This window comes from Stegodyphus dumicola, chromosome 7 (genome assembly GCF_044657685.1).
Source record: "Stegodyphus dumicola isolate Sdum_Otavi_A_Nest chromosome 7, ASM4465768v1".
In the NCBI taxonomy this organism is placed as follows: Eukaryota; Metazoa; Arthropoda; class Arachnida; order Araneae; family Eresidae; genus Stegodyphus; species Stegodyphus dumicola.
In genome coordinates this window covers 113,104,911-113,120,616 of record NC_140774.1, presented here as the reverse complement: position 1 = coordinate 113,120,616, position 15,706 = coordinate 113,104,911, and positions in this window count along the sequence as shown.

The window sequence follows — 15,706 nt, the reverse complement described above, 5'->3', positions numbered from 1 at the left end:
GTATTTAAAAGCCGAGTTTCTGTAAGAGTTAGAAAGAGTTAGGCTTTAACTGCCATCTCTGCCGTAGGTGCGTTTGCTTATTGCTGGTTCAAGTGGTTTAAATTGCATTTATTGGTGCTACTAGCTTCGAAAGGTGTTTGAGTTACGGGATCTCGCTAATCCCTGTAGTCTAGTTCTATCGTTTGTGAATATCTTCAAATTTTAGTTTCATTGTCTGACTTTAAGTTACTGCCCAAGCAGAGGCGAAGTTTCTTAGCTTCGAGTTGACGCATTGTAAATTTTAAAGAGTTAATAAAGGGTACTTTAATTCTTCCTTTGTGTACTCCTGCTACTCCATTTCTCAGACACAAGTTTCTGTACTAGACCCTACAATGTTATGCACAAGTTCTATGCATATATTTTTATCATGTATCTTCACATTTATTCAGCATCTTGTATTGAGTGAATAACTTGTAACATAGTCTACACACGTATTGTACTTTAAATGTGTTATGAAATTTGTGTTCTTTTTGTGTCGTATATTCGAAAGTTTCCTTTCTGCCCTCTCCCTTGTAGGGACCCACATCTCTATAACATCAGGCCAGCCCACTAATGCATATATTTACGTAAGGTAAAAAATTGTATCATATTTAAACTAGCGATTAAACTTGGTATTGAAATTCCAAAATTCTAAACTCATACACTTGCGCAATCTAATAATGGAGATTATGCTCGGGATCTGTTTAACGAAGAGAAAAACAACTTACAAAATTATTGATTAACACGTTACATAACAAAAATGTTGTGGAGACATGAATGCACATTTTAGATTTGCGTAAACAAGAATTTCGTAAAATGTCCTAAAGGAAATTGTGGAAAGAAATATTACTGGGGGTTTTCAACGAAAGCATCAGATATAACATTCCCGAAAGATTACTTTATCCTTAGTAAATGGAAAATATTTTTACAAACTTACAGATAAGTGTTCCGATTTAAGAATGTATTGCTTGATCTGAACTGTTCATACTTGAATTTTATAGCTGTCATTTCATTTCACAGCATCGTTTCAACTTAATGGACGTGGAGTGCTACACAAAGGAACAGCGAGATTTCGTTGTGAAAATTCGTTGCAAGAGTATCAAGTGTTTTGCACAAACTGTCAGAAAATTTCGTAATATCTTTGGACGTGAACAGGAACCTAATGAAACAACAATTCGCAGACTGATAAAGAAATCTGAATACACAGGTTCGACAGCAGACATTAAATCCCGGCCCTCTCGATCTAACTAGTTTTTTTTTTTTTTTTTTTTTTTTTTTTTTTTTTTTTAATTGAAAATTTTAAATCCTTGTGCACCACATAGTACTACACAAGGCTTACATATAAGGTATATTAAAATGCTTTACATTTTCTGAATATAAAGCGTTTTATTGGACATATTAAATACTGCGCATTTGCTGGGATATATTGTATATATAGCCCAAATAATGTCAATGATGTTTCATTCTACCGGTCTAGGTTGCAGCACAAATAAACAGACAAATGTTACAAAATAAGGCATAGGTTATTTTGAAACACAATGCTATTTTAAAATTTTGGTCATTCACGGCGATTTTAAAAGTGACTGTTTTAAAAACTTATGCAAATTCAAAATAAGCCTATATACAGCTAATTTTTTGATTAAGCAGTTTTGTAAAAAGAGTAAACTATACTCTCTTTCCCGATTACAAATTCACGCATGATTTTCATATGGTATTTTCATTAGGTATTTTTTGAAAGCAGGAAAGATGAAAAATTAACAACGCCTTCGCCGGGAATCGTACCACGGACCTCTGGAATACCGGCCCAGCGTGCAGAACCACTACACCACGAAGGAACTCTAGGAAGGCGGAAGAAATACCTCATATACTCCCATCCCTTTTAAATGGTTTTAAGGTACCCAAATCGCCTTATTCTGAGTGAGGAGAATTATCATCCAACACCCTTTTAGTTCGGACGCCATTGTAGAGACATTAGGTATTTTTTGGAAGCAGGAAAGATGAAAATTTAACAAAGCCTTCGCCGGGAATCGAACCGTGGGCCTATGGAATACAGGCCCAGCGTGTAGAACCACTTCACCACGAAGGCACGCTAGGAAGGCGGGGAGAAATACCTTATAAGTGTTCGTGAGATTCAAATCAACTTTATTCAAGCTATATGCCCAATGAGCGGATTTATTACAAAAAGTAATGTACCGGGTGTCTTATCTTCTATGCTAAATATTGTAGGTAAATTAATATATTAATATGCATGATGTGAATCTTAATAATATTTCACAAAAGTTTCTAAAAACATGCAGAAAAACAATTATTGCATATATCTTTACTTTATAAAAGAACAGAAAACTTTTGTCTCCCGTTTCCAAACTTACTCAAATATTTTTTTTTTAATTTTGAAACGGAATTCATGCGAAGTCCTATATAAGGCTATTATATGTAGAACCTATACTAATTACATTTTTAACTATGTTAAAATTATAATCTGGCATTGGTTTAATTTATATTTCTTTCTGTAAAGATTCTCCCAACAACCTATTATCCCAACAACCTCCATTACAACCCTATAATCAGCCTTCTGTTCTCTTTTTATACTGTTGAGACTTCCAAATCTAATTGTCTCACAAAACGAAACAAAAATAAATAGATTTAAAGGTGTAACAAAATAAAAATTTACTAATTTTTTATTCCCAATTTCAGTGCGTATGGGGACAACAGACAACAATTCAATTAAACACCTTTAAAGGGAAGAATTAAGTTAACGACAATAGTTCTCAAGAGCATTGTCAAGTAGGTTACAAAAGAACTCTAAAGTTAAAGTATTTTTCATAGAAGCAGGCATTATTCAGAGTGTTAGTACTTAAACAGTGTAAATTTAACCATTAAAAGGCAGTTAAAATAACAGTTTGCATCTGAAATCACGAAAATCCTTAACGGATTTTAGAGCAGTCAGACGTTATATTGTTCTTACCGGACAAAAGAACTGTAAATGGCAGACTTTTTATTGTCCCAGTTCTTAATTAAATAAAATTATATCTACCTCTAGGAAAGTATAAATAATTGCTACCTATTATATTCCAAATTGCAAAATAATTTGCAATTTATTTTACACATTTTGGCATTAATTTAAATTACATAAAATACATTTATGATGTTCTTAATACATGTAAACCTATACATAAAGAATGTTATATATTCGAATATACAATACCCTTTTTGTTTTGCATTTTACACTCTATAAGTATCTCATTTTTTATTTTCACTTTTATTATCTTTTACCTAATGTGTAGGCATGTTTCATTAATTATAGTGAATAGTCGAAAGGTTGAAAAGCCTAGAGTTCTTGAAATCAGGAAACAGGAGAAATTGAACGGTAACATCACCTGGATTCGAGTTCAGCCGGACGTGTTTTCCAGTTACACGACGATGGCGACAATATGAAGGTTTGCAATGGCACATTATAATTAAAAATACAAAAATCTGCAACCTAAATATTATTGAATACTGAAATTCTGCACAGAAAATATTGTAAACAGTTGTTGTTTTTAGTTTCCAAAAAATTACGGGAAAATTGATCTAACAATGACCACATTAATCAAATGAAAAATGGAAAGGATGCAAGCAAGGCAGAAATTAATTTGGACGTTCTGGTATTATTCTAATGATTACGACAAATATAGGCCTCAGGAATCTTTATGGCTGAGAGTATCTTTGTCCAGTTCAATTGACTTCGAAGACCCCTAGAGGGCAGATGCAAGGACTTTCCTCTACTATCGTACCACTTGAGATGGCCATAAACTCGCCCTGTACCTTGAATATCCCTACATGTGACGGACGTTATATGCATACAAAAATCCAAGATTGCTCTGGGATTTGAACTCGGGCTAAACGATATTCACTGCACCTATCAGGGCGGCACAAGAAATGTTAAGTGATTGTTACAAGAAATAAAGGACATTAACATTACTGAAAATAATATTTGACAATTTTTATGAAAATTAAAATTATCTTATACTCGCTGGTCACAAACATGCAGCCAAAAAATATTCAAAGCTTAGCAAACTCGGAAAGTATTGCCCATTTATGGTACAATCATCCGAACATTATCTTGAAAAATGGAGAAATTTGGAAAATTTTTACTTTTCCGATATCTTTCGGACTGAACATCATTCAGACCATTCAGACATTGATGTTCTGACTGAACATCATTCAGACCAGAATGTTACTATTTTCTGCATGAAGAACTGTGCTCTCATTTACTGAGAATAATAAAGTGAATAAACGTATGTGCATTATGTGATAAAGCGTCTCCATAGGGACGTTTGTTCAAGAATTATCGTTATTATGAGGTGTCAAAAGTTCAAAACCATCTTATAATAGAAATAAAACTTAATTTTCATCAATATAAATAGCAACTGTATTTTGCAGGAAGAGGGAATTAATATGATAATAAACTTAGTATATCCAAATTACAAAATAACCAGTCCGTTTGTCAAACATTGTAAGGTATTATTATGCGTATCATTAGTGCATTCAAACTGGGGATAATTGTTTGCTTAAATGTTGCTTGATATAGTGCAAGCATTTCTTTAAAACTTGAAAAGATTCATTTGACTTTTTAAACTCCTTATCTTTATATCCATTAAATTAACTACGTACACTTGTCCTATTATAATCACATATGTTCTTTAAATAGCAATGTAACCACTGCATGAAATAGTCAAGCAGTTATCTGTTTATTTTATTAATTTTTAAGCAACATTTTGAAATATATTATTCGACTTTGAATAAGAATATAGGATTAAATCGATACTGTAACACAGTAATGCGTAGGACGGCATAATAAATTTATTTTCTGCCATATATAATACGTAGAAAGTCAGATAATGCAGCACTGTAAGTATCTCTGCAAATGCTTGCACCACTGCGAACTGGCAATGCAATATTATAAAGAGCCAGTATTACGAAGTAAGGAATCATGCAATCTTTAGAGATGTAGTTCTGATAAAATAAAACCAAGCTCATTCATTTGCCACCATTCATTAAGATGAATTTAATTGGACCCCTCATAGAATTTTCGGTTGGAAATAAACTTGGAGATCTTCCGGACTACAGCCGTCGTTAAATACGTTACAAAATTTGTCTGGAAATCTAACGATGTGAGAATAGCTTTATTCTTGCTGAAAAAAGGAGGGCTCTAAATACTATTCCAGGAGATATAGCAAAATAGATTGCTGCATGTTGTTAATATTCCTTGTGTAGTCTGTCTATAACTTAACATATAACCAGAAATCTATACCATAATCTCTGATTGGTGAGAAAATACAACTGCAGGTGAAATTAGGATCTCTGTCATTGACGTTTACTGACACGAATCATACATTGATTTAATACTGCTCTGGAATTATAGAGAGGAAAGTAATCCTACCAACGATGTGAATCTGACATTTAAACTTTTATGCAATAGTTTCCAAGTAAAGAAATTTGAAAAATCAACAAATATTCCACCTTCGGAAGCCTCTTCTCATCACTTTTTTCTTGCATTTTTAACAAACGAACTTTTTAAGGCATTTGTTTGGCTCTTCATAACTCCGCTTTAATATGATTTGAATAACTTGAATTGGTATCCTTGACCTGGGTTTTACATATTTTTAGCATATTTTATATGAAAGGAGCAGCAAATTATTTGTCAAGCAATATATTTTAAATATATTTCTCAGAGTAACATGTTTATCATGCAAGTAGATGTCCAGCTCTTGCTGTGACTCTTAAACACAGACCCGGAAAGCATGTCACCTAACCCCAGTTGTAAAGCTAGTTATTAAAATGGGGTTTTGCGACGAAATGCTGTTTAAATCGAGAGGCTGGATGCCCTGAAAAAAGTGGAAAATATTACCACGCGTTATTTTGCGTGTCAACTGTTCGACGCATTTTTCTAGAATGCAATGTCTTTCTCTTGAATAACAATTTTTTGGAAAATTAGTAATATATTTATCTTCACTTTTATAACATTCGCTTTATGAGATTTCACTTTGAGTAGAAACTTAAATTATTAACTCTTTCGGTTGCTGAAATAAGTCTTAAAAGAATTTTCTCCTTTGCGAAGAGAGAGAAAAAATAATAGTATTTTCAAGAGTTTCTTATTAATGTTTGTCTAAATAATTTCACTAATTAAATATAGCAAAGAGATTTAACGCAATTTTAACTTTATATTTTAAATGTCTCTGAAAAACTATACTGTACCCCCATAAAAACTAACAATCAACTTTAGAACCAAACATACTTTACTAGGGCAAGTCTTTAAACAGAAAGAACAAATAACAACTTTCGACATTTAGTAAGATGGGCAATAAAGGGGTGAACCTAGAAAGCTCAGTGCCTACTAATAGCTAATCTTTTTTCTCATACTGTAGTGTTCCATATGTCTGATTCTTGGGTGATTCAACTCATCATTGTTATTGCTGTCACCAAAGGCGAATGGAGCTAGTCTGATCGACGTGGCCAATTTGCATAAAGGTGCCGGCACTTATTTTCCCTCCAAATTGGCGATTGTTTGCCATGATGCAAAGGTGCCCCGATATAAATATAGGTGCAAGGGAAGGTCCCTTACTAAGTTCACTTTATATTACCAAGAATACAGCTTTGCACTTGTGCATCCATCTAGGCAGATTATTTATCACTGGGCTTTGTTAACTTCTAAATTTCCGCTTTGGGTGAAATTCCGAGAGAAGAAACCCCAGGATTTCGGCCTTTTTCCGGCACAGACACTGTACGCTAACAAATGTGCATACTTTCTCCAGGTTTTTAACCTAAGTCTTGCATCTCTATGAGTGTGAACTATTCAAGGTGCCTCGTGAAATTTCTCGAATTCCCGATAGCCCTATCATCCCTGGTTAGCACCTTTAAGTCTTCTTGTGAGTCACTTCTGTTTACAATTTTGGGTTTTGAGACTATTTAACACACATATTGCTTCTATCTAAAAGGGTTGCGTATTTATTATATCATTACTTGTTGCGATGTCTAACTTCAAATGTCTAGGAGCACTCATTCTTTTCTCAAATAAATTATTGACAAGTTCTTCGCTTCGCGTATTTTAATTTATGAAATGTTTCAAAAGAACTCTTTGTGAGCCTTGGACCATTTTTAGGGTATTTTCTCTAAAAATTGGTGCGGAAGCTTAACAGTTAGCTAGATTCAACAATGTCTTAATCACCTCCAGTATTACCAAGATGCTGGCCTAGCATCTACCTATACCTTATGTTCAACGCAGGTGATTTGACAAAATTATTATTCTTAAAAATTTTTATTTTATAATATGATGAGAATCCAACATAATTTCAATATGGAGTGTAATTTTCGGGGATTCCTAGGTGTGTAAATAATCTGCAATGAAAAAGCATTTTAAAGCTATCTAAAGAAACATCCTAGCTTAAAAGCGAAGTCTGATTTGTGGCAAATCTTACTTCTCTGTCTTAATCAGAAGACCACGAATTTTTTCGTGGCAAGGAGTGCAACACTGCGTCTGTCGTCGGAATGAGTCTCAAGCGCGATATACGTGATTGAGACTTTGCTCAGTTTTGTACTGCAACTTTGAAAGAGAAGTTCGAGATTCCCGAAGCACAGGGAAAGGAGTCCGTAAAGTACCACCAAAGAACTTGAGAAAACTTTCGAGTTCTTTGGTGGTTCTTTGGTTTGCCGTATATTTTGAGTATCCCTATGTAGCACAGACACTATACATTACAAACAGAGATGCCTTCTCCGGGATTCAATCCCAGGACCCTTCAGAACAGAAATCAACCTCGTAAACCCTCATATCGCCTTTGAAAGGCTTCTACGGTGGACATATAAGAAAAGTGGCTTATATTCAAGTTACATACAAGAAAGCCTTATACAACCTTGTACAATATCTTGTACAATACTTATACAAGAAAGCCTTATACAAGCCTTATACAAAGCTTCTTTAGCGGCTGAGAATCGAAACCAGGATAATTTATTAATGGTCTTTTACTATATTTATTTTACTTTTAAAAGCTATCTAGTCACATCCCATAAGAAATACGTAGGCAAGTCTAATGCAGTGTTCTTCTTCGGCTTAAAATAAAAACTCTGATAATATAGTAAATCACTAGGAAAACGTAAAACACGAGTAACAGAATCTAAATGTATTTAATTAGAAAGGAAATTAAACTTTACTCCTCAAGATTATTTTTACTTGTGATAATGAGTGTGCAATAAAAAAGTATTTCAGCTTTCATATACGTGCTAAATATTCTGTGGCAAAAAGAAACCGGATTTTTTTTTTTTTTTTTTTTTTTTTTTTTTTGAACGCTTACATTTTGACATTTACTCTGGAAGCAAGATAAGCAGACCTTATGCGTGTGATTGCACTTCCAATTAACATAATTTCTTATTTCAAGAGAGTTTTGGTTTCAAATCTTGTATTTTCGGATACCTTAACGTGGTTTACGAAATAAACAAATATTTAAGTTTCGTTCGAGGTATTTCTAATTTTATTAATTTCTTTATAGAACAATGCTTTACTTCTGTATTCTTACTGAGAAACTGTATTGTATTAATTATTCCAATGTATATCTCTTTGATTTGTAGTTTTTATTTTTATTTCATCTAAAGTAAACGAAACGAAAGAGAAAAAGTCAAAACCTTGAACTTCTTTCGCAATAAAATCGTATCCAAAGTGTTTAAAAGAACTTGTTATGCTATGCAGCGAATTATCATTATGCCGTCTGATCATAAACTTTTTACTTGGTAAGAACTTACTTTCAACTTACTTACAATAAGATACGTATTTCAATAATGTGAACATCCTACTCATATCTGAAACTGCAAAAAATTATTATCTTTTTATTAAGAAAATTTTTATAACTGTTTTAATAATATTAAAAAAATTAATGAGTAATCTCTTTTAAAAAGGCTTTTTCGTTTTCGAAATATGTTACAAAAAATGGGAAGTCCATATGCATATTAAAAAAATTAATACTAATATTTTGGATGTAAAGTATTTTTATATGTACTATTAATGATTATTATTATTTTCATATGTATTATGATTGTTACGTATTATGATTGTGTAAAATAATGATTAATTTTTAATATTACTTCCGATTTCGGTGCAGTTAATAGACAGAACATGATATCTGTATATTAAAAATATTACTGCCAAATAAATCATTAAAAGAAAAACATTAATTCAGTTAAGTTGTAAGGTATGCATGCTAACTAATCAGTTATTTTATGTTGCAAACCTCTACTATCGCTTCTCTCGTCCCGTTTTCCTGCCAGAATGTAAATTTTAGTTCGGGCGTATAAGGTTTGAGATTGCTTTAGTCAGAGCGTGTTCCGCCTGCTGAAGGCCAGGTTACTAGTTGATATTCTAGACAGCATTCCTGTCAACAGCGTTACTTTACATATTACAGCCTACACCCCAGTGTAGGTTATAGCCAACTTGCGTGTTTAATATTTCTGAGTAGCCTTTGGTTAACTAAGCTTTCATTGAAAATTCTACTTTTGATTTCGCATAAATGCTGGCTATTTCGTAAGCACCAAGAGTGCCTTCTATTCAACTTATTTGTGTTCTTAATAAAACAGTCTTTTACACTCTTAGTACCTATCTGTTTGCTTAAATAGATACAGAGATAAATAACTTACACGTCTGTTGGATTAATCGCCACAAGTTAAATTTAATTAAAGGCACAGTCCCTACAAACTCATAAAAAGTAAAGTTTGCAGTCTTCGATTTTCATTTTGATCCTTCAAGTTAATGGTCAAATGGATGTATCAGTTTCAAGTTAGTCGGTATTTGAATTTCTGATTTTTTTGTGTCTAAAATACGAAGCACGTGCGATCGATTTCTGTTTACATAAAGTGTCTTGATTTTTTTCTTTTTAATTATTTACTTGGAACTAATCTCTGAAAACGGAAAAAACGGAATTTATGTTGATTTTTATTTAATGCAACAACTGTGGAATTACGAGTCAAATATACACGTGAAAATTTTTTGCCAGCATTTATAGAAATATTTAGTTTTTGCATTGAAATTCTAGTTCCCATGAACCGCTGCCTTTTTCATTGCTGTAATAGGTGGTTTATTTATGAAAGGAGATAAGACATTTCATTCATGGTAACCTGTATACAACAGACTTACTTGTTTTATCTAATTAAGAGGATCATTTTATTCAATATGTAATCCAAAAATTGCTCGACCTCGTACTTGAGCTCTAATTTAAAAATGAGTGTCTTACTAGCAATAAAAAATAAAAGTTTTCATTTCTGAGAGATAATATATAAGTTCTTAAGATTTTAAGAAGATGAAGGAGGAAAAGAATTAAAAAAAATATTAAAAGGAATAGTTAAGAAATAATTTTATAGCGAAACAATTTTTCAGGATTTTTCTCGTGAAAATATTTTGGGGTTTTTCAGAAATTCAACTACTCTAAATAAATGAGTAGATTTTAAGTATTTTCCCACTTTTAAATTTGTTACCATTGTTAAAATATTTTCCTATGAAATAATTTAAATAATTGATATAATGTCAAACGGTCTTTGGAACAGCCTGTTACGACGGATTTCAGTACATTATACTGAAGAAGAAAATGATTGTATGTACAATGTAATAAATAAAACACTGTCCTGAAGGGAAATACCTTACCAGTAGTTGAGTGATTATGAATCGCTGAACGTGGTAACTAGACTCGGATTCGCTCTAGAGCGAGCGAGCTGGCTGCATGGTTAATTTTCGTGGTTTTATGATGTGAAATGCTAATAAGAGGTAGTTTCTCTCAAAATGTATCCCTCGAAGACATCCTTTCCCCGAAACAGATGTAGTCTGTCCACCACGAGAAGAGACTTGACACCACCTACTAGGAAAGGGACTGTGGGACATTTCACTGTGGAAAGAGACGCAGAGAACAGATTCAAGGTTGCAAATGACTGAATCTAAATTTCATTGTTAAACAGCGTGAGCCGTTAGGCTCGGTTAATGTAAAGTAAGATGTTGGGATCGTTCAGCACCACGTGATGTTGTCTTGCTATATTTCTTCTGATAGTACAGACTTGAAATCTTTGTCATATTCATATAACCTGACCTAAATTAAATGGAAATCTTAATCTCGTTCATTTTATATTTCCGTGTTTTCCATAGGTAAATAATTAAAAATATATACAATATAATGCTTATTTATTTTCATGCTAGTTATTTATTTTACTGCTTCGAATCTAAAGACGGTGTTCTGAAAATTCTTGGATACACATTTAAAATTATGCATTCATGGGGGACGTTCAGTGACGCCAAGAGGATTGGAACTGTGAGATGTTTATTGATAAGTTCAGAAATATAACTCTGGTCGTGGTCTCGTCTGCAAGAACCGAAGTACAATCGACTTCTCTTCTCTTGCTCATGACAGATCCCATTTTCTTGTATGCAGTTTAATGGTTTTAGGTAGGATCGTCAGAAAAGACGTGGGGATATCATCCCGCGTAGAGATGTTCAGTGATGCTATGGGCCCAGATTGTTTGCTGGCGAATGAGAATGCTGATCATCAATCAGCATCTCTGCTGTCAGAATATTTAAAAACGGATGATATTTCTGGAATGAAATGAGAATTGCACTCACGAAACTTGATTCTGATTCAGCATGTGTGGGATGCCTTAAACCGCCGATCTGCAAAACGCCAAATGTCTCCTCGAATCTGATAAATTCACTTTCAGAATACTGGAGTGTAGTTTTAGAAGACTTGATCAAAAGTTTGTGAAATCAAGGTGTAAGGTTTGCTCTTCTTTCAGAAGTGAGAATACATTTCAGAAGTGAGATAATTTTAATGAAAAGAAAATTTTTCATGTAATTTTTAAATTTAAACAGTTCTGACTTTAAGTACCACATTTTTACATTAGCAGCTGGAAAAGATCTCAATTTATAATAAATAGTGGTATGTATAAATTGTTTTTAACTATTTTTCAGCAATTAAAATCAAGTTTATTTCTGCCAATGTCCCTCAGTTTTGCTGAGCATTGTATAAGAATGTATGAATAAAATATTCGTGAAACAAATAAATTGCATTGATCAATACGTTTCCCAACAGTCTGCACATCAGCGCACTTCGTAGCACCAGAAATATGTTTCTAATTGGTATTTCACTTTTGGTTACATATAAATGTATTAAATGTTAAAAAAATACGTTTTGCATTTCAGTTTGTGTATGACTCTTTAATTTTAAGAAAACATAATCTCAAAATTAAAAATTAAATATCTCGATCGCGTTTTGTCGTACACGAGTTAAATATTTTATGTTTTACTTTTTAGAACAAGTTTAAACTGTCACTGCATATAACTAGATACGAGAACGGCTAAACGTGTAAAATGTTAGATTTTGCAACTTATATTTTTTTTTTAATTTAAAAATTCAAAATCATGTATACTTAAATATATTATTCCAATACTTTTAAATTAAGTAATTTATAGCACATATTATCAGAACAAAATTCTAAATATTTTTTTTTGTTAAACAAATTCAAAACTTTTATTTTCTGTACCCATGAAATTTGCTATAAGCATCAGACGTTGTTTCAATGTATAGAGTGTTTATATGACGCACGTGTGGCATTGATCAAGGGTTGCATTTTCTCGTACTATATGAAGATTCATTTGCAATTTGCACTCATTTGCAAGCGTAAGATCATTGTTTCCTATTTCAGAATCCTCGAATTAAACCAAAATTCTGAAGAGCTTTTAATGCCTGTGCGATGTCGCAAACACTACAAAATCTCATGTCCTTTCTGTAATGAATATTTCAGATTTCAAAGTAATGAAGATTTCGGTTCTGAATAAAATTCAACGACCGAAAGTTAAAATTCTCTTCATGGCAAAACGCCTGAAACAATTTCTTCCAGTTCAGTTCAATTCGAGATTTAACATTTCTCCAGCCAAGCATGTACAGCAAGCTTAATATACCATTTATTCCTTCAAAGCACTTCTTCAAGTCCAGTTGCGAAATCGCAGTTTAAAAGGAAGGAAATTTTACCCATAGGAATATATATATGAGAGAATGAAAAGAGAGCTGTTCTGCTAAGGTAGAAGAAGTTGCTTAACACATATCTTAACGCACAATGAGGGCAACTGATTCCCTTCAGTTTTACTACATGAATAAGTTCTTAAACTGAATAAAATAACATGCTTTACTATATTTGCAAATTTAATTTATTTTTAACAGGTATTTTCCAACTCTAAGATGCCATTACAAATAAGAAAGACATGCATAAATTCTTTATTATCAGACTTAGAAAGCGCTCGCAGGTACATGGCAACCTTATATATATTACTTCAAAAAGGTTCCGTAGTTGAATATTTTTGAATGGTTAGTATTAAATACTTCTTGCAAATCATAAAATAAGTATCAAATAATATAAGCTTCCAACTACTACAATTTTGGTCACAATACATTTTAACAAAAATATAAAAAGCGACACTTGCGTAATTTTAAAAACATTTTGCTCCCTGTATCCCAAATGTTCTTCAAATTAATAAATCCTTAACTACTTTATTAAAAATCTCGTAAAACCTTGATTATGTAGAAATACAATTAGACTGTGTTTTAATCTTTTTATTTTCAATCTTACAGTCGTTTTACCATAATTAAAAATTCGAAAAATCCAATGCACATTTAAGTCGAACTATTGAATTTATAAGATTGCAGCAAACCACACTAGAACTACCTACTTCAGGAAAGGCATGTCTTATTGGCGGACTTTCAAAGGGAAAGCAGCTCGTATTCACGTTACACATAGGGAAACCACAAGTAACGACAGAAAACGAGTCGAACGAAGTAACGATTATGTCTATTAGAATTTAATATGGTATTTAGTCTTCATCATAAAGGCCGAAATTTTATGAATTTCGTTATTACGTATACCATATAGAAATATCAAGTTTTTGAAAATAAATTATTATAGGGCAAAAAACGTTGGCTAACATAATTTTGATTGGTCCTTACAAACTGATTCACTATCTTGTTTTGTAGAATTTCTCCCCCTTTAGATTCCACGAGTACTCGGTTTTGGTCATTTTGAGCTTCTAGTTCGTCGCGTTAATTTACTTTTATTGTTATTTTACTTGTGAAATTTTATTTTAAAGTTTTGAAGTAGATATTATGCACTCTGAATATACAACAAAACGTTATTTTGATGAAGGAAGGTGTATGATGAAGAGAAAAAAAAATATTTATGTCATTCCTTCCAGTATAAAAGCATTTCAAAGCGAAAACAGACCATTCAAAATATGTGTAAATCAAGTAGCTATTGACTAACAGGGTAGTTAGTTAAAAAATATGCTTTTCCTATATGAATGTAGTTGTCCTAAAATATTTTGGATCTTGTAGGACCCTCAAAGCAGTAATTTCTATAAATGATGTTGCATATGAAAGCTGTTAACTTCTGAAATTTTTTAGTAGGATAGCTTTCAATGCTAGCGCAGAATGGCTTGAAAGTTTTAAAAATCGAAACAGCATGGTTTTACCGATATTACACGGAAAGAAATACATATGTTTGATAAAATGTGTGAAGATCGCCCTGATAAATATAGTCGTTAGCGAGGATGACTGCCATATCGTTATGCCCAGGTTCCAATCGCAGAGAAGCTTGTAATCGTAGTAGGCACTTAAAATATTAGTAAACCAAAAGTCTTCTCTAGAGATCTGATAATAAGAGAAGAGGGGTGGAAGGTTCTTGGATTTCTTCACCGGGGTGTTTTCATGTAAATTAGGTCGCAATTTGTATTTCCTACGAGTATGATTTGGTATTTTCCTATGATGCATCTTGGACAATGACTTCAGTGCTAACGACTGCTAAATGACGATGGATATTGGCCTTTCTCGATGGATGCATCAAGTTGCAAACATTTGGCTATCTGGAAATACAGTATGCCGGTGACTAGCAGAAAAATGTCAGTTTACACAAACGTTTTTGTTATAATTCTAAAGTTATTTAGAGTATTAATAAATGTGGTGTTTTACAAATGTTTGTATGTTGGCTGACCTCACTTTAAAGAAGTTAAGAAGACAACGGTGCAGATGAGTCAAACGCTCTTTCGAACTGCGCGACAGTTGTATTCTAACCATCATGAATTGCTGAAAATGATATATTTGGGAGCCATTGAGAGGTAGGCACTTTTCGGTGTTGGGGCGTAGGGGACCCGCCTCTCTAACTGTAAGTTTAGAGATTGCCTAAACAGAATTCAAAGAACTTACGCGCTCCTTATAAGTAAGACATACAAGAGTGTTCCCCACTCAGCGCTCAGGTCTTAGCTGGACTTGTTCCACTTGATTTAAAGGCGATTCAAGAACATGCTATGTTCCAACTACTTTTGGAGACTATCTCATAATGGTGGATGACTTTGCTCATGATTCACGGGACTACGAGTCAAAGGTTGACCTCTCTTGTGAGCACCCATCTACTAGACTCATTGTCCCTTTTAACCGTATGTTACCTTATGGTGACGAGATGGAGATCTACACCGATGGTTCGGGGCTAGAGGGTAGAGTTGGCGCTGCCTTCGTGGTGCTTTACAACGGCGTTGAGATCCATCAGGAAGGATACAGGTTAGGAGACCGTAACTCGGTTTTTCAAGCCGAGTTGTTTGCGAACGGGAGGGCTTTGGAATGGTGTATTAAGTTCCGGAGAGGAACTT